This window comes from Lonchura striata, chromosome W (assembly GCF_050655825.1).
Source record: "Lonchura striata isolate lonStrDom1 chromosome W, ASM5065582v1, whole genome shotgun sequence".
Classification (NCBI taxonomy): domain Eukaryota; kingdom Metazoa; phylum Chordata; class Aves; order Passeriformes; family Estrildidae; genus Lonchura; species Lonchura striata.
In genome coordinates this window covers 40,315,436-40,338,749 of record NC_140743.1, presented here as the reverse complement: position 1 = coordinate 40,338,749, position 23,314 = coordinate 40,315,436, and the positions used below count along the sequence as shown (strand labels likewise).

The 23,314-nt window shown below is 46.1% G+C and overlaps 1 pseudogene; it reads left to right on the top strand.

Moving 5' to 3' along the window:
* Positions 1 to 2,599: 2,599 nt before the first annotated feature.
* On the top strand, positions 2,600 to 18,848 carry LOC146763186 (uncharacterized; annotated as a pseudogene).
* The last annotated feature ends 4,466 nt before the right edge of the window (positions 18,849 to 23,314 follow it).

Here is a 23,314-nt window from a genome sequence, read left to right as displayed (position 1 = left end):
GGACACTGGCTTTCCCCACAACGATTCCTGAAATACCAAGCTATTATGGTAGAGCAAGATGATGTAGAGATAGTGGTGACTAACATTGTCAATCCAGCCTCCTTCCTCAGTGGAAACCGAGGAGAACCAGTGGAACACGACTGCCTAGAGACCATCGAGGCCACCTATTCCAGCCACCCTGACCTGAAGGACACCCCGCTCAAGAATGCAGAAGTCTGGTTTACTGATGGAAGCAGTTACGTCATCAGTAGAAAACGGCATGCCGGGTACGCAGTAACTACCTGCAAAGAGGTAATAGAATCTGGACCCCTGCCAACGAATACCTCTGCACAAAAGGCCAAGATAGTTGCTCTAACTTGGGCCTTAGAATTGGCAAAAGGGAAAGAGATAAATATATATATACAGACTCAAAGTATGCATTTAGAGTAGTGCACGCTCATAGAGCCATCTGGAAAGAGAGAGGACTGCTGAACTCTCAAGGGAAAAACATTAAACATGCATCTGAAATACTGCGACTTCTGGAAGCAGTTCAGTTGCCAGAGAAAGTAGCGATCATGCCCATTAAGGCACATCAGAGGATAAACTCAGAATTGGAAGAAGGAAACGAGCTGGCGGATAGGAAAGCAAAAGAAGCGGCAAAAATTGAGGTAATAAATGAGGCAGCCCTGATTCCAGATGGGCAAATTTCTCTTGAAGGTAAGCCAAAATACAATAAATTGGACACAAAATTGATTCAAGAGCAAAAAGGGGATTATAACCCAGAGGGATGGGCCACCATAGAAGGAAAGTTAGTCATACCCTCCTATTTATTATGGTCTCTAGTAAGGGAAGAGCACCGGATAACACATTGGGGAATTGATGCTCTGTATAAATATCTGAATGAAAGGATCATAGCTAGACATTTACGAGCCACTATCACTCAAGTAACTCGACAATGTGACCTTTGCCTCCAGACAAACCCCAAGAATATTCCCAAACCAAAACTTGGCCAGATTGGGAAGGGCCATGAGCCGGGGCAACAGTGGCAGATTGATTTCACGGAATTGCCAAGAAAAGGGGGGTATAAGTTTTTACTGGTCTTAACAGATACCTTTTCAGGATGGCCAGAAGCATTCCCCACCAGGACTTCTAAAGCTCGGGAAGTAACTAAGGTATTGGTACAAGAAATCATACCACGATTCGGGGTCCCGGCCACAATCTCCTCCGATAGAGGACCACATTTTATTGCAAAATTAGTACAACAGGTTAGCTAATACTTGGGCACAGACTGGGAACTTCACACCCCATATAACCCACAATCAAGTGGTCAAGTAGAGAAAATGAATCATTTGATCAAACAACAAATTGTATGAACGGGACAGGAGGCTAATTTGCTGTGGCCTCAATCCCTCCTATTAGCACTACTGCGGATTCGAACCAGACCCAGGACCAAAGAAAAGCTGAGTCCCTTTGAATTGCTTTATGGGAGACCATATGGGGTGCAGAAGAGAACGTCTGCCCAAGATGTATCACTAACCTCCTATATGATCGCTCTAAATAAACAACTTAGAGCAATCGAGAAATATGTGGCCAGAACTCAGGGTGCGAAGCTCGATGCACCGGTACATGACGTACAACCTGGAGACTATGTATATGTTAAGTCTCTTACAGAGAAGGCCCTGGAACCACAGTGGAAGGGACCATACCAAGTACTCCTTACTACCTTCACTGCAATCAAGATTAAAGAACAAAGCACGTAGATTCACCACAGCCGGGTTAAGAAAGCTCCAGAAGCCACTTGGAAGATAACACCGGGTGATGGTGAACTGAAACTAAAATTTACTTGGACAAAATGAGTGTATGATGGTGGTTGGGGACTTTTGCTGAAATGTTGTTTACAATCATAGCTGTATTCCAACAATTAGAAGGTAAACCTAGTCAGAACAACACTAAATGGCTTTGGTCCCAAGCCTTTACTCAATACACTAGATCCATGGGGAAGTCTTCCGATTTAAAAGGTTTAAATCTAACAACTCTGGTCATGCACAGTAACCAAATATATACACAACAAGAGTGGCAAAAACAAAAGTTGTGGTCACTTCAAGGGACCATAGGAGAAGTAATTGAAATAGGGTGTCAGATGATTAATGGGACTACCCACAATAAAGTAACCCAAATCAGTGTGAATAAGCACCAGAAGATCTGCAATCATCCAAGTGAAATAGACTGTTGGTACAAATTCAAATTAAGACAAACTGTTGATGTGGTTTGCCTCTGGGCCCGTGACACTATTGGGCTGTCTTTCAAATTTACAATAAGTGCTATAGCCAAACCTGCTACAACCCACTCCAGCACTCAAGCGCAAACCCAAAATATACCATTCAATCTTGAACCCAGAGTTTATGAAATCGGACCATATGTTATAAGGAATACGGGTCAACAAAAACTGTTATTTAACCCAGAATGGTCCCTTAAACGTGTTGAACTGTTAATGCAAGCTAATATCTCGACAGTTCAGCCAGCCTGCTCCCCTTTCCTATGGTCATCCTTCGAAGGATGGACAAAGTGGCTACAAAAACAAGCACACCTTTGAGATAGAATGCGAAGGGATTTAACTGGGATGTTAGGGACCGGGTTAGGAGTTTTGAATGGGATTGACTCCGAAATATTAATGAATAAATTAGCTATAGCAACTAGCGATCTGACAAAATTAAAAGAGCCTTTACAGCCATCTCTATTAGCACTAGGAAATAGTCAGTGGCAAGTCTCAAAAGTGCTGCCAAAATGGAGAGACTTTGAAGATCAAGACCATAGCTTACTGGTAGATGCATTAGAAAGAGCACAAGAGAACATATCTTTAGCCCTTAGCTGTATACAAGCGCAATTATGGATACAGTCAACAGCTGCTTTAATCATAAGGGAAGGAAGTGAAGGGGTGTTTCCAACTGAAATACGAAAAGTAATCTGGGACAGTGCTACAGACTTTGAGAGAGACCTCCAGTCTTGGTGGACCATGGTAAATTTTATATATGATCCCACCACTAACACTGCTACTGCCTTTGTGCTCACTATTCGTAATGCCACGGTTCACACTATTCACCCCATTGTTGCTCTAGGATTGGGTCATGAAAAGTCAGTACTATACCCCTCAGAACACAGGGAATGGGCCTGGAAAAACCAAGGGAAATGGCAAACCATTAACCTAGAGCCTTGCATTACTCAGGAACAACAGGGATTCATGTGTGAGAGTAATCTGATTAGTGCTCAAGATGTATGCCTTGACACTGATCAGGGCATTTGCCACTTTGAAATCCACCCAGACACCAACCAACAAACTATACTAGTATATATAGGCAATGGCTGTGTGTGTTTGAGAACTGTGTGTGATGTTATAGAAATCGATAAAAACAAAGTCCCCTTATCTAGTAAAAATCATTCAAATTTCTGTATTTGCAACTTCATCAAGATTACTGGCGTGACGTTATATACTCAGCACCAGTCGTATCCCACCAGTTAATAAAATAAACCAAACAACATACAACGAATTACCACACACACCTATTGGAATGAATTTAACCCTGGTAAAACAATTAATGAAACATCAAGATCTAATCAAAATTATAGAAGAGACTCACAAGAATGGGCAGAGAACACTGTTAACTGTCCATCATGACGTAACTAAAATAAACAGAGTCCTGCAAAGAATAAAACAAGACGGAAGTCATAACTGGTGGGATGCACTATTTGGATGGTCACCGACTGCAACGGGGATCATGAACACTCTGTGTCACCCCATTATTGTTTTATTAATATTAGTGTCTCGGTTCGACAAGACAGGAATCTGTGAAGGAGGGCTAAAGCCTCCTGTGCAATGGAGAAGGTAAACCCCCCCTCCGAATTACTAGGAGTTTTTAAATCAAAAGGCTCTCAGGCAAAGATATGGGAATGGGAGTAACAATTCTTTACTAGGAGAAAACTAGACAACAATTTAAAAAGGCAAATGCAATCGGTACAAACAAAAACAGTGAAAAAAGTCCAGAACCTGAGGATTCGGGGTGCCAGTAGCAGTCCTGCTGGGACGTTTGATCCCCTTGCAGTGGTTGATGAATTGCAGCTGCAGTGGTGATCTTTAGAAGGGTATAGTTTTCCTCTGAAGATCTGGTGGCAGTGGGGCCGGTCTTCCTCTGCGCCGGGGTTGCCTCCGAGCTCCGCCGCCGCCGCCTCAGCGCGCTCCGGCTGCTTCGCTGCGAGTGCCGCCGAAGAGAGCTGCTTCTCTGGCAATCCCGCGAAGAGAGAGAGCAAGCTGCCTCCCTCCCCAAAAAGCTACCCCTTTATACAATAATAGAGTGCTTGGCTTCCCCCTCTGGGTGGGACCCCTCACAATAGGATGGTGTTACATTTACCAGCCCGGCAGTGAGTCAGTCAATAGTGTATAAACAAACCATTGCCTCTACGGGGCAAATCGTTGTCTTTGGGAGAGATAACAAAACCTGCCCAACCTTTCGACAGACGGCAAATAGAATACAAGCTTATCTTACAACCTAGGACATTATCCACCCCTTATTCTATTTCCATCTGCACACCATGAAATCTTACACCCAGTTCTCACTTAAGACCAAGTTTCCCTGTGGTACACAGCGAGTCTCCCCATCTTTCTGCATTACCCACCAAGTGTAACCAGGTCCTTGAGCAAAGACAATCCCACGAATGGGTTGGTCTTTGCCTGAGGTGAGATTAATCCAAAGAGTTTTCCCTAAAATACCTTTCATATGTACTACAGGGACCTTATCTCCATCTACTGTGTGTAAGGGTTCTGACTGAGCAGGGCCAGCTCGATTGACAGACCCTCGGGTGTTGACCATCCAGGTTGCTTTTGCCAGGTTAATTTCCCAGTTTCTAAATGTTCCCCCACCAAGTGCCTTCAGGGCAGTCTTAAGGAGTCCTTTGCACCATTCAACTTTGCCTGCAGCTGGAGCATGATAGGGAATATGATATATCCATTCGATACCATGCTCTCTGGACCAGGTGTTGATAAGGCTGTTCTTGAAATGGGTGCCGTTGTCAGACTCAATTCTCTCAGGGGTGCCGTGTCTCCACAGGACTTGCTTTTCCAAGCCTAAGATGGTGTTCCGGGCAGTGGCATGAGGTACAGGGAAAGTCACCAGCCATCCAGTGGTGGCTTCCACCATGGTCAGCACGTAGCGCTTGCCTTGGCGTGTCTGGGGCAGAGTGATATAGTCAATCTGCCAGGCCTCCCCATATTTGTACTTGGACTACCGCCCACCATACAATAGGGGCTTCACTCTCTTGGACTGTTTAATGGCAGCACACATCTCACAGTCATGGATAACCTGAGAAACACTGTCCATGGTTAGATCCACCCCTCGGTCTCGTGCCCACTTGTAGGTGGCATCTCTGCCCTGATGACCTGAGGCATCATGAGCCCATCGAGCCAGGAACAACTCCCCCTTATGGTGCCAATCTAAGTCTATCTTTGACACCTCTATTTTTGCTGCCTGATCTACCTGCTCGTTGTTTCGGTGCTCCTCATTAGCCTGACTTTTGGGGACATGGGCATCTACATGACGGACTTTCACCGTCAGCTTTTCCACCCGAGAGGCAATGTCTTTCCATATATCAGCAGCCCAGATTGGCTTTCCTCTACGTTGCCAGTTGGCCTTCCTCCACCTTTCCAGCCAGCCCCACAGAGCATGGGCTACCATCCATGAATCAGTATAAAGGTAGAGCTTTGGCCACTTCTCCCTTTCAGCAATGTCCAGAGCTAGCTGAACGGCCTTGAGTTCAGCGAGTTGGCTTGATCCACCTTCTCCTTCGGTAGCTTGTGCAACTTGGCGTGTGGGGCTCCATACGGCTGCTTTCCACTTCCGGTTCATCCCTACAATGCGACAGGAACCGTCAGTGAAAAGAGCGTAGCAGGTCTCCTCTGCTGGTAGTTGGTTGTATGGTGGAGCTTCTTCAGCTCTTGCCACTTGTACCTGCTCCTCATCATCAGTGAGACCAAAGTTTTCACCTTCTGGCCAGTTTGTAATTATCTCCAAAATCCCAGGGCGATTCAGGTTTCCAATACGGGCGCGTTGAGTGATGAGGGCAATCCATTTGCTCCATGTGGCATCAGTGGCATGGTGGGTAGTAGGAACCTTTCCTTTAAACATCCACCCCAGCACCGGTAGTCGGGGTGCCAGGAGGAGTTGTGTTTCTGTGCCAATTACCTCTGAGGCGGCTTGAACTCCTTCAAAGGCAGCCAAGATTGCCTTCTCTGTGGGAGTGTAGTTGGCTTCAGACCCTGTCCTGGGTTGCAAGATAAGCTTGTATTCTATTTGCCATCTGTTGAAGGCAAACCTGTTGGGCAGGTTTTGTTATCTTTTCCAAGAACCGGTTTTGCTCCTAAGAGGTAATGGTTTGTTAGTGGGCCATTGACTGATTCAATGCAGGGCTGGTAACATAACACCATCCTATTGTGAGATGTTCCACCCAGAGGGGGAAGCCAAGCACTCTTTTATTTGATATAAGGGGGTACCTTTTTGGGGACAGGGCAGCTCTTTACTTTGGGGGATTGCCAGAGAAGCAGCTCTCTTCGGCGGCACTCGCAGTGAAGCAGCCGGAGCGCGCTGAGGCGACGGCAGCGGAGCTCGGAGGCAACCCCGGCGCAGAGGAAGACCGGCCCCACTGCCACCAGATCTTCAGAGGAAAACTATACCCTTCTAAAGGTCACCACTGCAGCTGCAATTCATCAACCACTGCAAGGGGAGCAATCGTCCCAGCAGGACTGCTACTGGCACCCCGAATCCTCAGGTTCTGGACTTTTTTCACTGGTTTTGTTTGTACCGATTGCATTTGCCTTTTTAAATTGTTGTCTAGTTTTCTCCTAGTAAAGAATTGTTACTCCCATTCCCATATCTTTGCCTGAGAGCCTTTTAATTTAAAGATCCTGGTAATTCAGAGGGGGGGGGGGGGGGGTTGCCTTCTCCATTGCACAGGAGGCTTTAGCCCTCCTTCGCAGATTCCTGTCTTGTCGAACCGAGACAGATTTTGACGCATCAACGTGGGGCCCGAGGGCATTGAGAGGGAAAAAGGATTAACAGTTCTTAAGTAATTTGGTTTTGTTTTTTTTTGTTGTTGTTGTGTGTAGAAACATCTTAAGCATCACCATGTGGTCTAGTTTACCTTGGTTTGGGTGGCATGTGATCGTAGGTATACTTTTCCCATTTGCAGACCCTTATCTAAAAATGGGTCCTATAACTAAGGCTACGGTGTCTGTTGTCAAGTTTGGCTTCTGAGTTAATTGGGTGAGGAATTCATGGATCTTTAATTTCCTCTGGAAGGCAGGTACATGGATTCATAGCTATCACACACTAACTGTATGTTTTTGAGGTTACTTTAATAACGGTACATACTGCGAGGAAATAGCAACTGGGGAAACTTTCTCCCAACCTTTTAACCATCTTTTTGGGTCTGCTCCACCAGTTCTCAAAGGGTTAAGATCCTTTCTAAGTGCTAATGATACCATACAATGGGTGGTGTTGCTGATAGTCCTATTATATTTAGCACTCAGAGATAAGGGAAGATTAACCTGGATAACTACCCTCACACCTACACCACAGACTCCAGATGCTGCTGCTCCAGAGCCTGACCCTGCCCCACAGCCCACCTCAGAAATGAACCGCCCAGATTGGGTGAGGGTTCTGGTTAAGGAGATACGAGAGATGCTGAAGGAGTGCATTTCCCCAGCTGGTGAGAAACCAGCCCTTTGCCCTGAGGAGGGACAGTCTAATAGTACAGCTGTGGAACCCACAGATGTTACAACTGTCCAGGTTCCAGCTGAACCACAAAGGCAGTCACGGTCAGCAGCAGTTGCCCCGGTAGAAACAAGGAAGTCTAAGGTGAAAGCAGAGCACCCTGCAGATAGGGACAGGAATGGAGGAACCTCACAACCCACAGGGGACCCAGAGATTGCTATCATCACTGAGTCCCTGACGTATGAAAGTCTTCGTAATCTGCATAAAGACATTGTGCGACGAGGGCGTGAGGCTTATGCTACCTGGCTACTCCGGGTTTGGGATCTTATGGGTACAGGCGTGCAGCTGGACGGTGGTGAGGCAAGGAACTTGGGACCCTTGACCCAGGACTCGGGTATAAATCAGGTTTTTGTAAGGGAACCAGGGTCCCTTTCTCTCTGGGAGCGGCTCTTAATGAGTGTCAGGGAGAGGTTTGTCCACAGAGAGAGAATGCAGGAGCACCATCATATAATGCGCTGGAAGACCCTCGAGGAAGGGATCCAACAGCTGAGGGAAGTGGCAGTATTGGAGGTACTCTTTGGGAGGGATGGACGACACAATAATGACCCAGACAAGGTCAGGTGTACGGGACAAATGCTGTGGAGTCTAGCAAATCTGGGGCCATCTCAATACACCACCTTCATTGCAACAATCAATGCTGACGCTCACCGAGAGACAGTGGGTTCTGTTGCCAACAAACTTAGGAATTATGAGAGTATGATTAATGGCCCAATGCAGGCTCATATCTCAGCTGTGATTAAGGAGTTTAAAGAGGAGATGAGGGAGGAGATAAAGAAGGTTAATACAGCACCCGTGAGAGTCACAGGCCCCAGAATCAGCGCCCAACAATCCCCAGCTAGAGAGAGAGGGTACACCCCAAGGGCTAATCTGTGGTTCTTCCTGCGTGACCATGGGGAAGACATGGGGAGGTGGGATGGGAAACCCACTTCTGTCCTGGCAGCACGGGTCCGTCAACTCAAGGAGGGAAACTCTAACCGGGGGAGTTCCACCAAAGTGAAGGTAGCCTCAACCTCCCATGACCAAGCTTGTGGGTACGATCAGTCAGACCCCCTTGAAGGGACCTCTAGTATGTATGCCCAGGAAAGGAATGATAACCAGTGTTAGAGGGGCCCTGTCTCTAGCCAGGGAGAGGCACGGGAAAACCGGATCTTCTGGACAGTGTGGATCCGATGGCCTGGCACATCAGAGCCACAAAAATATGATGCTTTAGTTGATACTGGTGCACAGTGTACTCTGATACCATCGGGACATGTGGGGGCAGAGCCTGTTTCCATTGCTGGTGTGACAGGGGGATCACAACAATTGACTCTGGTGGAAGCCGAGGTGAGCCTGACTGGGAAGGAGTGGAAGAAACATCCTATAGTGACTGGCCCAGATGCTCCGTGTATCCTAGGCATAGACTTCCTCCGGAACGGCTATTACAAAGACCCAAAGGGACTCAGGTGGGCTTTTGGAATAGCCGCTGTAGAGGCAGAAGACATTAAGCAATTGAACGCCTTGCCTGGACTGTCAGAAAACCCCTCTGCAGTAGGACTCCTAAGGGTGGAAGAGCAACGAGTGCCAATTGCGACCTCGACAGTGCACCGCCGGCAGTATCGGACGGATCGAGATGCCGTGATCCCCATCCACAAAATGATTCGGGAGCTGGAGAGCCAAGGGGTGGTCAGCAAAACCCACTCACCCTTCAACAGCCCCATCTGGCCTGTGCGCAAATCTGACAAAGAATGGAGATTGACTGTGGACTATCGTGGCTTAAATGAAGTGACTCCACCGCTGAGCGCTGCTGTACCGGATATGCTGGAACTCCAGTACGAGCTGGAGTCCAAGGCAGCAAAGTGGTATGCCACCATTGATATTGCTAATGCGTTTTTCTCCATTCCTCTGGCAGCAGAATGCAGGCCTCAGTTTGCTTTCACCTGGAGGGGCGTGCAGTACACCTGGAACTGACTGCCCCAGGGGTGGAAACACAGCCCCACCATCTGCCATGGACTGATCCAGGCTGCACTAGAAAAGGGTGAGGCTCCAGAACACCTGCAATACATTGATGACATCATTGTGTGGGGGAGCACAGCGGCAGAAGTGTTTGAGAAAGGTGAGAGGATCATCCAGATACTACTAGAAGCTGGCTTTGCCATCAAGAAGAGCAAAGTCAAGGGACCTGCCCGAGAGATCCAGTTCCTGGGAGTGAAATGGCAAGATGGACGGTGCCAGATTCCCACTGAGGTCATCAACAAGATCACAGCTATGTCCCCACCAACCAGCAAAAAGGAAACACAAGCTTTCCTGGGTGCCATAGGTTTCTGGAGAATGCACATTCCTGACTATAGCCAGATTGTGAGCCCTCTTTATCTGGTTACCCGAAAGAAGAATGATTTCCACTGGGGCCCTGAGCAGCAACAAGCCTTCACCCAGATCAAGCAGGAGATCGCTCATGCTGTAGCCCTTGGCCCAGTCAGAACGGGACCAGAGGTCAAGAATGTGCTCTACTCTGCAGCCGGGAACCATGGGTTGTCCTGGAGCCTTTGGCAGAAAGTCCCTGGGGAGACTCGAGGCCGACCACTGGGATTCTGGAGCCGAAGTTACAGAGGGTCTGTCTCGGTTCGACAAGACAGGAATCTGTGAAGGAGGGCTAAAGCCTCCTGTGCAATGGAGAAGGCAACCCCACCCCCCCCCCCCCCTCTGAATTACCAGGATCTTTAAATTAAAAGGCTCTCAGGCAAAGATATGGGAATGGGAGTAACAATTCTTTACTAGGAGAAAACTAGACAACAATTTAAAAAGGCAAATGCAATCGGTACAAACAAAACCAGTGAAAAAAGTCCAGAACCTGAGGATTCGGGGTGCCAGTAGCAGTCCTGCTGGGACGATTGCTCCCCTTGCAGTGGTTGATGAATTGCAGCTGCAGTGGTGACCTTTAGAAGGGTATAGTTTTCCTCTGAAGATCTGGTGGCAGTGGGGCCGGTCTTCCTCTGCGCCGGGGTTGCCTCCGAGCTCCGCTGCCGTCGCCTCAGCGCGCTCCGGCTGCTTCACTGCGAGTGCCGCCGAAGAGAGCTGCTTCTCTGGCAATCCCCCAAAGTAAAGAGCTGCCCTGTCCCCAAAAAGGTACCCCCTTATATCAAATAAAAGAGTGCTTGGCTTCCCCCTCTGGGTGGAACATCTCACAATAGGATGGTGTTATGTTACCAGCCCTGCATTGAATCAGTCAATGGCCCACTAACAAACCATTACCTCTTAGGAGCAAAACCGGTTCTTGGAAAAGATAACAAAACCTGCCCAACAGGTTTGCCTTCAACAGATGGCAAATAGAATACAAGCTTATCTTGCAACCCAGGACAATTAGTTACTATTAGTCTAATAATGTCTATTTTAACACTCTTGTGGAATTGGAATATGTTACAACGTGTGGCCATTCTGACTTCATTCTTTAGAACTCATGGAATCCTGCTAAAACTGTCATAATAGTAGTCTAGAATTTAGACCAGGACCCCTGTAGTAAAAGAATTTACTATGTTTTAAGAAAAGGGGGGACTGAAATAAGAGATTTTACAGAGATCACTTGAGCTAACAAAATGAATGTATCAAAAATTAATGTATCAAAAATAAATGTATCAAAAATGAATGTATCATGTTTGTTGAATCGTGTGTTGAATTTTAAGAAACCTCTGCCATAGCACAAAAGGCATAGGGAAAACTAAATCTTTAAAGCTTCTTGAAAAAAGACAAATACCAGAGAAGACCAGGAATGCAAAGAACTCAGATAAGGAGGCCCCTCTGTCTCCAAACATGTCAAGGATGATGGACTTATCCAGATAACAGAGCAGAAGACCAAAAGCGCATGAGCAGAGGAGAAGAGTTCAAAAGTTCAATGCAGAGGAAGCCTATGGTTTCAGCCTCAGAAGACCACCAGAGACCCCTGCAAGGCCACCACAGAAAACCACGCATGTTCAGAAGGGCGTGGACCTATTTAGCATGAGAGGCGAAGACAGGCAGGGCCAGGGATTGAATATGAATAGAAAAGTTGTGTAATGTATTTCGTATAGAACACCTTTTTGAATGAAATTGTGAGACAAACTTCAGCTGGGGGCACAAGATTTTGGAGAGCTATCTCACTTGTGCCGGGCGCTGACATACATACCCACTTCATAACTACATCGAGTTGTGGAGTCTATTTATTTATTCCGCGTATCGCTTCAGTATCGAGGGGGTGGATAGGGAGGGGAAAAGGGGTTAGTCGGACTGTTAGTCTGTGTCTGTATACTTTTTTCTGCTTCTAAAATCTGTTTTTGAGCTTGTAAAAATATCAGAATAAATACAGAAGCTTTATGTTCACCATTTTCGACTTTTAAAGTTAATATCTGTCCAATTTGGTCCCAAAATGAGACTGAATTCGTTTCCTGCACAGTAAAATTTGGTATTTCTTTTGTTAGCCAGCATACAAAACACAGTAGATGCTTATTTGGGAATGTAACATTGGTTAAAATATTGTTAAGGTGTTTTAGTGTGCTCTTTTGTTCCTTTGTTCCACCAATACTTTTGCACCCATTTCTTTTAATCCTATCAGTGGACTCTCCTCCACCAGACTCTTGTTATGAACAAAACAGCCTGGCTGGGACAGTTGGCTCGAACTAAGTACTGACATTGAAATATTAATTACCTAATTGCTCCTGGGAATCACCTACACCCCCACCCAAACTAGGACTAGGATGCAAAATAAGCCAGTGGAATCATGGGAGGGGGTTTTGGGGATGAAAAACACCCCAAAATGAAAAAGAGGGGCACAGTGGAGGGGGCTGGATGGGTGTGCTGGTTGGGGAAAAGGGAACCCCATCCCTAGTCTGTGTTTGACCTGTCACCATAACCTGCAGAGGACCAGATTGGACTGGGCTGTGGGAAGCAGGCACAAGGAAGACAGACACTCTTCCTGGTGTTACCAGGAGGGCAGGAGGGGGATAGCTGCCTGCTGGATCTTGGCAGCAGGATCTGCGCATTCCCCCACCCTTTGGCTACCAGTGTGCCAGGAGGAAAGGAGAGAGCACGGTCTGCTGATCAGGACTTCAGATACAGACCGGACACCTCTTCACCTCCGGCTACCAGTGTGCCACGGAGACTCCAGGGACAGACTCTGCATGCCTTCTCACCCTTCGGCTACTGGAAGAAGCTACAACACTCCCCTGCCGAGCTGACTTTTTAATAAAGAGCTGAACACGAATAAAGGCATAGACCCTGTTCATTTCATTAGGGGCGATGGAGACTGCTCTGGAGTTGGGGGGGGGGGGGGGGGGGGCCTGCCGAGACCTGTGCTTGTGATGGGGGAACTTGGTATGGGGGGGCAGGTTTTCTAGGGGTTCTAAAGTTTTTTTCGAGCTTACCTTGCTGCCAGAGGTTTTAATAGGGAACAGCCGCGTGCTGGCATATTCCCACAGCCTGGCATAATCCAGCTCCTCATTGTCCCACTCCCATTTTAGGCATAAAATGCACAGCACAACTTTATACTGACCAGAAACAAAACAAATTCGCTACCAATTTCCAAAAACCGCGGTTGAGAAGCGAAAGCACTTAGATTTCAACCCTGCAGAGCAGTAGCAGCAGCTTGTGCTGCTTTTAAAATTGCCGCCTGCAGGAACGGGGACTCTTCCACGCCACGTGACCGAGCGGAGACCAGCGCTGCCCGCGCGTGGCAGGAAAGCTCGAGCCGCGCTCCCCCCGCCGCCCGCGCCCCCCGCCGCCACCAGGAGCTGTCGCCGCCTCCCACCACTATCAGGGTAGGTAGGAGCCCCCTCCCCCTCCCCCTCCCGCCACGGGAAAACCAAAGCTGCTCCGCACCGCGGCGAAGGGCAGGGGCAGGCAGAGCCCCCCTGCTCTCTCCGAGCTGGCACCGCCGCGTCTGCCGCTGCCGCGCGGGTTCTAAAAACAGCAGAGCCACGCTGCCTGTGGCTGCACGAAGCTGCACAGCCTTTTTAAAACATTAACCCAAGGGGCACCTTACTGTTCCCTTGTCCCATATTTAAAAGTTTTCCTTACCAGATTGTTATAAATGAGAATTTATTCAGCCAGATTTAAAAATAAAAATAATTTTTATTAGCGGTCAAATTCTGTCTAGCCAGCCACAAGGAAAGAACAGAGCCAAGCCCGGTGTCGGCCCTGGGTGTGCAACAAGGAGTCAGCCTCAGCAGAGGTTTTCCCCTATGCCCACACACCTCCATCCTGGCATAAGCAGTTTTTTATAGGGAAAATTCCGCCTGAGGCCAATATTTCAGCAATCAGTCTTTTCTTCTATTCAGAGTCCATAGGTTAATAAAATTTTCTTTTTTTGGTGATGAGGAGAAATAATTCAATGTCCAGAGTAGTTGAATTCTTGATGAGAGTTTACGGGAAGGCTGCATTCACATGGATCTGTTTGAGGATTTCCATTATATCCATCCTGGGCCATTCATGCGATGATCAGCACTGATGATCAACACCTGGAGCCCAGACATGGCCCATCTCCTGGCCGAGCCATATCCTTTTACTTGTAAATCAGTTTCCAATAAACACCCAGTCTAGCCTGCAAAGGGGGGGGGGGAACTAATACAACAGGCATAATCTAACAAGTATCTAATATTACATATTTCATACAAGGAATGGTGCGAATTATATTTACTACACATAACAGTAGTGTTATAAATTGAGGCAAATAATTTGATTCAGCCTTTGAAGATCAATTAATAATTTTATTAATTACAGCAAGCGATAACAAGCAAACAGCGCTTGGTGCAGCCGGGGAGTCCGTGCTCCACCAAGGGCTGACACCCCTCCCTCTCTTCAGTCACTTTTTATACTTTTCTTGAGAGCTTCGCAGTAAAAGCAAACAATCCTATCTCCTCCACCTTGTCTTCCTTCATGCACCTGTCGACCAGCTCCCCTCAAACCTCCTGGGTGACCACCACCCCTTCTTTGGGGAGATTGCCTCTGTCCTTCCCTTACAGCTGCTAACATAATCTTAGACTGCTTCTTGTAGTTCTCATCCTCCCTCCTAACATAAAGCTTCTGAGCCTCCCGCAGTAATTCATCCAGCCCCCTTGCTTGCCACCCTTCTAACTTTTCCAACTTCTTTCGAATATCCACCCACGAGTTTACCACAAAATGAACTTTCAACAGTGTCTCCCCTTCAGGAGTGTTAGGGTCCACTCCTGAATATAACTGAAAGGCTTTTCTCAGCCTCTCCAACCACTCAGTTGGATCTTCATCCTTTTTCTGTTGTTCCTTGAATGCCTTTTGTACATTCTGTCCACGAGGGACAGCCTTCCTTATTCCCTGTATTATATATCTTGCAACTCGCCCATATGGGAACGGTGTAGTGGGTCTTGATTATTCCACTGGGGATTCTGTAGGGGCCATTTAGTATCTGCTAATGGTCCCTGTTGATGTTCATCATCCCAGATTCTCATGCCCGTTTCCCTAATCATTCTCCTTTCTTCTGCAGAAAACAAAATCCCTAAAATGGATTGCATCTCCTCCCAAGTATAAATATTAGGTCCTAAAAATTGATCCAACCATTCTGCCACCCCTAAAGGATCTTCTAACAAATGTCCCATTTTCTTTTTAAATTCCCTAACATCCCCTGAGTTTAATGGGATGGATATATACCAGTCCTGGGTTGTAAGATAAGCTTGTATTCTATTTGCCATCTGTTGGAGGTTGGGCAGATTTGTTATCTTTTCCAAGAACAATGGTTTGCTCAGAAGAGGTAATGGTTTGTTAATGGGCCACTGACTGATTCAATGCAGGGCTGGTAATGTAATAACATCCCATTGTGAGATGCTCCACCCAGAGGGGGAAGCCAAGCACTCTTTTATTGGATAAAAGGGGTACATTTTGGGGGACAGAGCAGCTCTCTTTTTGCGGGATTTCCCAGAGAAGCAGCTCCTTCGGCGGGGGATTGCCAGAGAAGCAGCTCCTACCGTGGGACTCCCAGAGAAGCGGCTGGAGCGCGGTGAGGCGGCGGCGGCGGAGCTCGGAGGCAACCCCAGCGCAGAGGAAGACCGGCCCAACTGCCACCAGTTCTTCAGAGAAAACTATACCCTTCTAAAGATCACCACTTCAGCTGCAATTCATCAGCCACCGCAAGAGGAGCAGCTATCAATTCAACCGGACTGCTACCAACACCCCGAATCCTCAGGTTGTGGACTTTATCACTAGTTTTGTTTGTACCGATTGCATTTGCCTTTTGAAATTGTTATCTAGTTTTCTCCTAGTAAAGAATTGTTACTCCCATTCCCATATCTTTGCCTGTGAGCCTTTTAATTTAAAAATCCTAGTAATTCGGAGGGAGGGGGTTTACCTTCTCCATTGCACAGGAGGCTTTTGCCCTCCTTCACAGACTCCTGTCTTGTCAAACCGAGACAGTACCCTATTCCCAGAATCTGGGCAGGCTGTCCTGGTTGCGCTGCATTTGGGTTAGGCACCATTCCCATTCCATGTTCTTTAAGGGTAAATATACCCAATTCTTGCTTTCCCTTTTGTGGGGTCTGGCTTCAGGTTACTCGCCGAGAACACTCAGGGATACTTTCCTCCGACTTTTCACCTTCCAGTCCCTCATCCTCCGATAATTCTTGAATGGGTGCCTAGGGACCTGGGTCGTCTACTAGTGAAGGTTCCGGGTAGGGGGGGGGGGTATAAATGTTGTGGCGGTGGAGGTGGCAATGGAAGAGATGGTGGTGGTGGCGGTATATAGGGAGGAGGGATACCTGGGGTAATTCAGTTTCTTGTGACCTCTTTTTCTTCCTCTCGATATTGAGAGCAAATAATTTTGCCCTTGTCTCTCCTCTTATACAGAGAGCTGCATATTCACTTTCTTACAAATTAAAGGGTTCTTTGGAATTATTGTAAATATTTAAGGCCTGACAGATCCAATCCTCAAAAGACCCAAATACCAGCCAATATAACTGATCCTCTCTTATTTGTTTCCCCCCCCAAACTTCCATGCAGTAATGAGCCATTTTTACTTTATCTTTTCCCTTCCTAGAGGGAAAGGCATTCCAATACTTAATCATTAAGCCTAATGGACTATCCTCTGGAATATGGGGAAGTTTTACAGGGATTCCCCCACCCATGGGTTCAGCAGGCTTGCTTTTCCTCTGACTCATCTTCTGGAGTGCCTTCTCTCACACATACACTTGCTTCCCTCAATTTGTGGCCCAGTCCGTCGCCGGATATGGGAACCACACTACTATGAGGTCCGCACCTGCTTGGGGAGTCCGAGCTTCCGGCCCCCCTCTCATACACCACACTCGTCACACTCCAGGATCCCCACCCCCAACCAGGCGGTCCCGTTCTCCCAGAACAGGCCTCCTCCGGACACCAGGTCCTTTGGAAAATACGTACACCATCCAGTGTCTTCGCCCGGGGCTTCGTGCACAAAAATTAAGGGGGTCGCCGGCAGTTCTTTGCTTCTATTGGATTTTAGGTTCGTCGGTCGGAGTCCGGGGAGGAGTGTCCTCGTAAGGCCACTGTTAAAGCAAAGGCAGTGGGGCGCCTCCTTAGCAAGGCTCCCCTTTCCAGGTGTTCCGATCCGAGTCACGGCACCAAATTTGTTATAAATTGAGGCAAATAATTTGATTCAGCCTTTTAAGATCAATTAATAATTTTTTTAATTACAGCAAGCGATAACAAGCAAACAGTGCTGGGTGCAGCCAGGGAGTCCGTGCTCCGCCAAGGGCTGACACACCTCCCTCTCTTCAGTCACTTTTTATACTTTTTTTGAGAGCTTCGTGCCGCGCTCCCGCCCCAAATCCCTTTTCTCTCAGCCCCGGCTAGCTCTTGTGGGGCGAGGGCGGGCGATGGAGGCACCCTCCGCCGCTCCCAGCTGGGGTTTGGAGAGTGCCTTTGTGGGTTCCAGGCAGCGCTAGCAAGCCTCGCGGTGGTAAATGAAGAGCGGATCCTGCTGGGGGCTAAGTCCGAGTTTATTGTAGCCCAACGGGGCCAAATATCCTAGAACGGTGCCAGCCAACAGGAACAAGCACAAGGTGCTTGCACTGGCTTATAAACTGTAAGGGAGGGGTATCCAACGACCAATGGGGATAGGGATAGGGGGTGGCTCCGGGATGGGGGGATATGATGGGGTCCAATGGGAGAAAGATATGGGGGGAGCCCCAGGTCCTCGCCCAATCACCCGGTGCCCTGAGTAGAAGCTTCTGGATGGATGGGAAGGGGCACCGAGTGATAGACAAGGCACCCGGGGGGGGTAAAATGCCTCTTTCAGGGTGATGGATAGATACTGGGAAGGCGGGAAGGGAGGACAAGGCGGGAAAACTGGGGATAAACCAAGTTGCACACGGGGGTACAAAAGAATAAACCAATACATAATACAGGGATAATAAAACATACAAATAACGCAACTCCACAGCTTCGCATTCTTATCTCCTCTGCGTTGTATTGGGCTGGGAACAGCTGATTTCACAAGAGGGGTGACGGGTCTCTTCCGCTGCGGTTATCAGTTTCAGCCAGTCCTGCAAGATCTTTCTTGCATATATAGTCATTACATTGTTTCACAATATTTGCTTGCAGTTACCAGCCTTGCCCAAGGCTGCCAGTTCCATGCCCCAACCTCCACACTTTTCCTTTATCCTAATTTCACACTCTTGATGAACAAACAAGTCCATACAATTTTTCACAGTAGTCCAAGTGAGTGTCCGCAAGTCGTTCTGAAAAGTCAGTTACCCACGTGCTAAAATGTGTATTTCAGTCCTGTCCCGGACACAGTTTTACTAAGTGTTTAAACCGGTCTGTTCCCGACTGAGCCTTGCCAACCTAGTAACCACACAGCGAACCGGCCCGTGGGTTTTTGGCTGGAAGATGAGTGAGCTCTCTTTTACCTGTTTTCTTGGGCACCCCGAGCCCAGAGTCGGTGAGGCTTACCAATTTCTCGAGCCCACGAGAACGTACCTTCCCTCCCCCCAACCCGTTCGGTGGGTGGATCCCTGTAACTCCCCGAGTTTCAGGTCGTATGCGTGTTGTGAGTATACCAGAGTTCTTTCACTTCCCCTGTAGCCGACCACTTCCCTTGCGGACTAGTGAAACTGTGGCTTATTGGGGTTCGAACTCACACCGTGACTATGTCACGTTCACACACACACCCACCCACGCGCCACTCAACCACGCAGTACTCACAACTCCTTTTCCTGCATGGAAACAAACAAATGTGTATGCTCCAACAAATATTCAATATCACAAATTTTATATTAGAGATGGCGCGAATTATATCTACTACACATAACATACTCTTATAAGAAGTTTTTAGAACACACAAGTGACAGGGATTGCAACACAATGTCAAAACCACCTGGACAAAGGAGGGAGGACTTAATTTACAATCAAATTAACATGGCCAGCCCTGAGATGGATCATCCATCAAGGTGGTCCAAGGAATGCCTGGACAATGAATACACAATAAATATCTGAGATTGAGATAGGCAGAGCCATCAGGGAGATACATCCCAATACAGGAATGCGCAATCATGGGTGTTCATCACTCTCCAGACATGTTTTGTTCAAATTGCCACAGAGAAAGAACTCCACATGAATATGTGCAGTCCGAAAAGGAAGAAAAGGGACTCTGCCTCGGGCAAGAAAAATCATATAAAAATCACTTGGACAGGACAGTTGGTGTGAAGCATAGGGGACCATCTGCTATAGTGGCCAAACCTGTATGTCACCCAGCACTGATACCCAGGCTCGGCCTTGACCCTTTTTTTTGATAGTGGCTTTTTGTTGTTATTCCCTAAATTTATATTTGGACCATTTAATAAATTTTCTTTAATTAATAAATTGGAGAATTCATTTATAACACTAATAAAGGATTAACCCTTAAAAGCAATAGCCTGTTGCATATTCATATATCTCATACATGATGCAAACATTCTTTTCAAACAAGGATGTCCTCTGTTTAATTTCTGCCTGCCTCCTTCATCTTATAAGTCAATTTCTTGTCTCCTAGAAGTTTGGAAGAAGTCTGAATAGTCCCAATAAGGAGGCAATAATTCTTCTCTTGGAATTTTTGGTGTCTTGTTGCTGTTATCTGTATGCAATGAATTTCTTGGTTATCTTATCTATTCCTTGAGCTAGTTACAAAAAGTATCTTACATCACATAGTTTCTATTTTAATATTACGTTCTAGCCTAAAAACTATATTTACCACACTACTTAAAAGAGATTAATACAGCATAATTTTCCAACATAACACATATAGTATTCTTTTTAATATTTGCGAAAAGTCAATAATATAATATAATATGTATCTATAACACTCTTGGCCTGTGGTTTGGTTTTTTTTGGGTTTTTTTTTTTTTGTTTTTTGGTTTTTTTTTGGTTGGTTATGTTTCTCAGGGAATTTCTTCCCATTTGTCATCTGGAAAATACGATGGAAAGGGGGGAGGGGGTCGTTTTCTAGGTGAATAGACAGGATAGACAGGATTAAGAAACAAAAGGAGTAGCCAAGTACTCTGCCATACAGCTGAAATGGTTTGGGGAGTCGAGGGGAAGAAAAGTTTCACAGTTCTTAGCTGGTTGTGAATAGTTTTTTCCCGGCTGGGAACATAGAGGTTTGTGTGGTTTTTTTCGCCTTGGACTGCTCCTGCACAGCAGTTTTGAAACTGCTGTGGAGCTCTCCCTACTGCCTGCTTGTACGTCCGTTGCTTGCAAGAGGGTCCTGGATGCCCCACTGACTGAGACTTGTGTGGCTGCCACTGCCACGAGCAGCACAGTCCGTGTGAATACCCAGAGGACCACCCCCTCCTCCTTCACCTCTTCCTTCTCATCTGAACCACTATCACCCCTGTGGAGGTCCCAAACTTGCATCGGACCACCCCCTGCTGGCCACGAAAAAGCTACTGCACCCTTTGCTTCGCCTAAGCCGGTAGCGCACACCTGCCGGCCATGGTCATAATTACACCAAAGGGGAAACTGCTTAATGGGTGGGAAACTGTTGTTATTGTTTTGCTGTTTGCTCTGTTCTGTTATTTATATTTTCTAGTAAAGAACTGTTATTTCTTTTCCTACATTTTTGCTTGGAAGTCCCGTAATTTTCGAAGGTTTAATAATTTGGAGGAAGGGGTCTTCTTTCCATTACATTAAGGTTTCCACCTTCCTTGGCACACATTTGTCTTTTAAACTAAGGCAATTTTTATTAAGTAAGGACCAATGTTATAGATGTAGGAAGATAGTTTGATAGGAGGCGGAGTTGGTAAATATGGCTCTTCAACAATTTTGAATCAAAGACTAAAGCTCCCAAGCTAAGCCAAGAGTTGGGGTCTGTCCAGAGACACAAGAGTTGGATGGAATATTTTAAAGGTGGGCCAACACTCATGCTTAAAAGAGTAGGTCTGTATGTTGTTCAGCATTATTTGCAGCACCTTTTCCTTCTACATAACTTACAACAATTTGTAAGAGTGTTGTCCTATATTTAAGATTATTTTGAATTTGGCATCCTATCAAAATTTTGTCTCCTTTAATTCTCTTTAGAGATGGTATGTGTTGATTTCCACTCTCATCTGTGATGATCCACTCTTGCCCATAAAAGGTGATGTTGCTGTGCAGTGCCACTGTAAACAATTTAAGTTAAGCATAGGTATTTTTAGAAGTACATACTCTTCTATCCATGGCCACCACTTTGTACACAAATTTCACAATTTACATTCTACAATTAGGAATTCCTACACTCTGTTTTCCCCATGAACAAAATGCAAGCACAGGTTGTGCAAAGTGAAATTGTACCAACCATCTGATTTGGATGTCTGAGAAACAAATTTCAGTTTCCAGATAATTATGCATAGCAGAAATAGTATTACAGCCCAAACTAATGACAGTATTTCTTGTATACATCCAAGTTTGGTGTAGCCTAATCCATCCATCCATGTGCAGTTCATTCAGCATTCCTGTGAAACAAAAAAGAAAGGAAATATGCTCAGTTGAAAATGCAACTGGCAATGTTAATTAAAAAGTAGGTTTTGAGATTCAGGTGAAATCAGTTTAGACTGCTAATTCACAAAGTTCTTGCCAGATGACTGTTGCAGCTTCCCCTAAAATTTCAAGGTGGGGTCTCCTCTGATCAGATTATTTGGAAAGATTGAGACTGTAAAATTTTAGAATTAGAACATGTGAAATCATGGGGGAATGTTTATACTCCTGCGGGAGTCTGTTAAAGGTGTATGGCACTCCCAGGCAAGCATGAATTGCATTTTCTTGTGTTCCAGTAGTGAAAACCTTGGATATAAAAGATATGCTACTTCCACAAAAACATATCTCTTGAATCCATGATTGGGGAATTTTCTGAAGTTGAGCTACCAGTTCTGCAAAATTTAGAACAGCAGTGGTTAAAGACACAGTATTGGCATGCAATTGTTTGCAACAAACTGTAAACCATGACTATTGCAGTCAGGTAGAAAATTAATAAAAGAAAGGCCTCATAAAATCAGGCCTGCTCTGTTAGACCAATGGCTGGCTTGTAATTTCCTCTAAGTGCAGCTAGCACTTTGCAAGTTCCCATCTGAAAACAATCCTGGTATGAATAGTTCATTAACATAATCTATTCTTGGGTGAAAAACAACTAGCACCTGCATAAACATAAAATCTATCCCATGAGAATCAGTGAAGAAATATGTAAACAATTTAAGAATAGAGAGATTTGATGGACAAGTAAAATACCTTTTACTAACCAATAGAGTAATTAGCAAGAAAGCTACTCACCAATTGGAGTCACACATGACGTCTGTAAAACTGTATAAAAATGAGTTATGTGAATAAAGGATAGGCTTTTTCCTGCATGAAGAAAAATGGAGTCTCTTGTGATTTATTCCAATACATGTCTGTCTGTCCAGCTTTTTTCCTGGCCAGACAGGAGAATTAGGAGAAGAGTGTGAATGAGTGATAATGCCTCTTTCCTCCAAGTCTGTTAACACCTTGTCAATACCCAAGTACATGGCTTCTTGTATTGTAGCTGTTAGGTTTGGAATATTGGGTACCATAGCTGTTAGTGGAGCTGTCTTGGTATTTAAGTGCCAGTAATCATCAATTAACACTGACTGCCTTTCCAAGTCAGCATTAACTACAGAAGTTTCGTTTTGTGCTGCAGCAGGAATTTTTGTATCAGGGAGTACAGGTGCTCTATGAAATAACTGCACTACAGCCTCCCAATTTTTGAGGGGGCTAGGGTCATCATTTGAACTGAAAGACCACATGTTGCTATCTGGTAAATGCCAGGTTTGACCATTCAGAAGATCAAAACCCAATATGTTTTCATTATGATCGTTAATTGCAAAGCAAGTAGCCAACATCCACTCCTTGCAGGGGAGCAGCTCAGCAGATACTGCTTGCTACATTTACTCTACTGATTTTAACTCTTTTCCATCCAGGTTGTACACTCAGCTTCTTGGCATCCTGCTGCATTAATATTTAATGCTGTGTTTCTGTATCTATTAGAAATGGTATTAATTGTTGATGAGAACCAACTGGAATCCAAATGTATGGACCATTGTTACGTATGC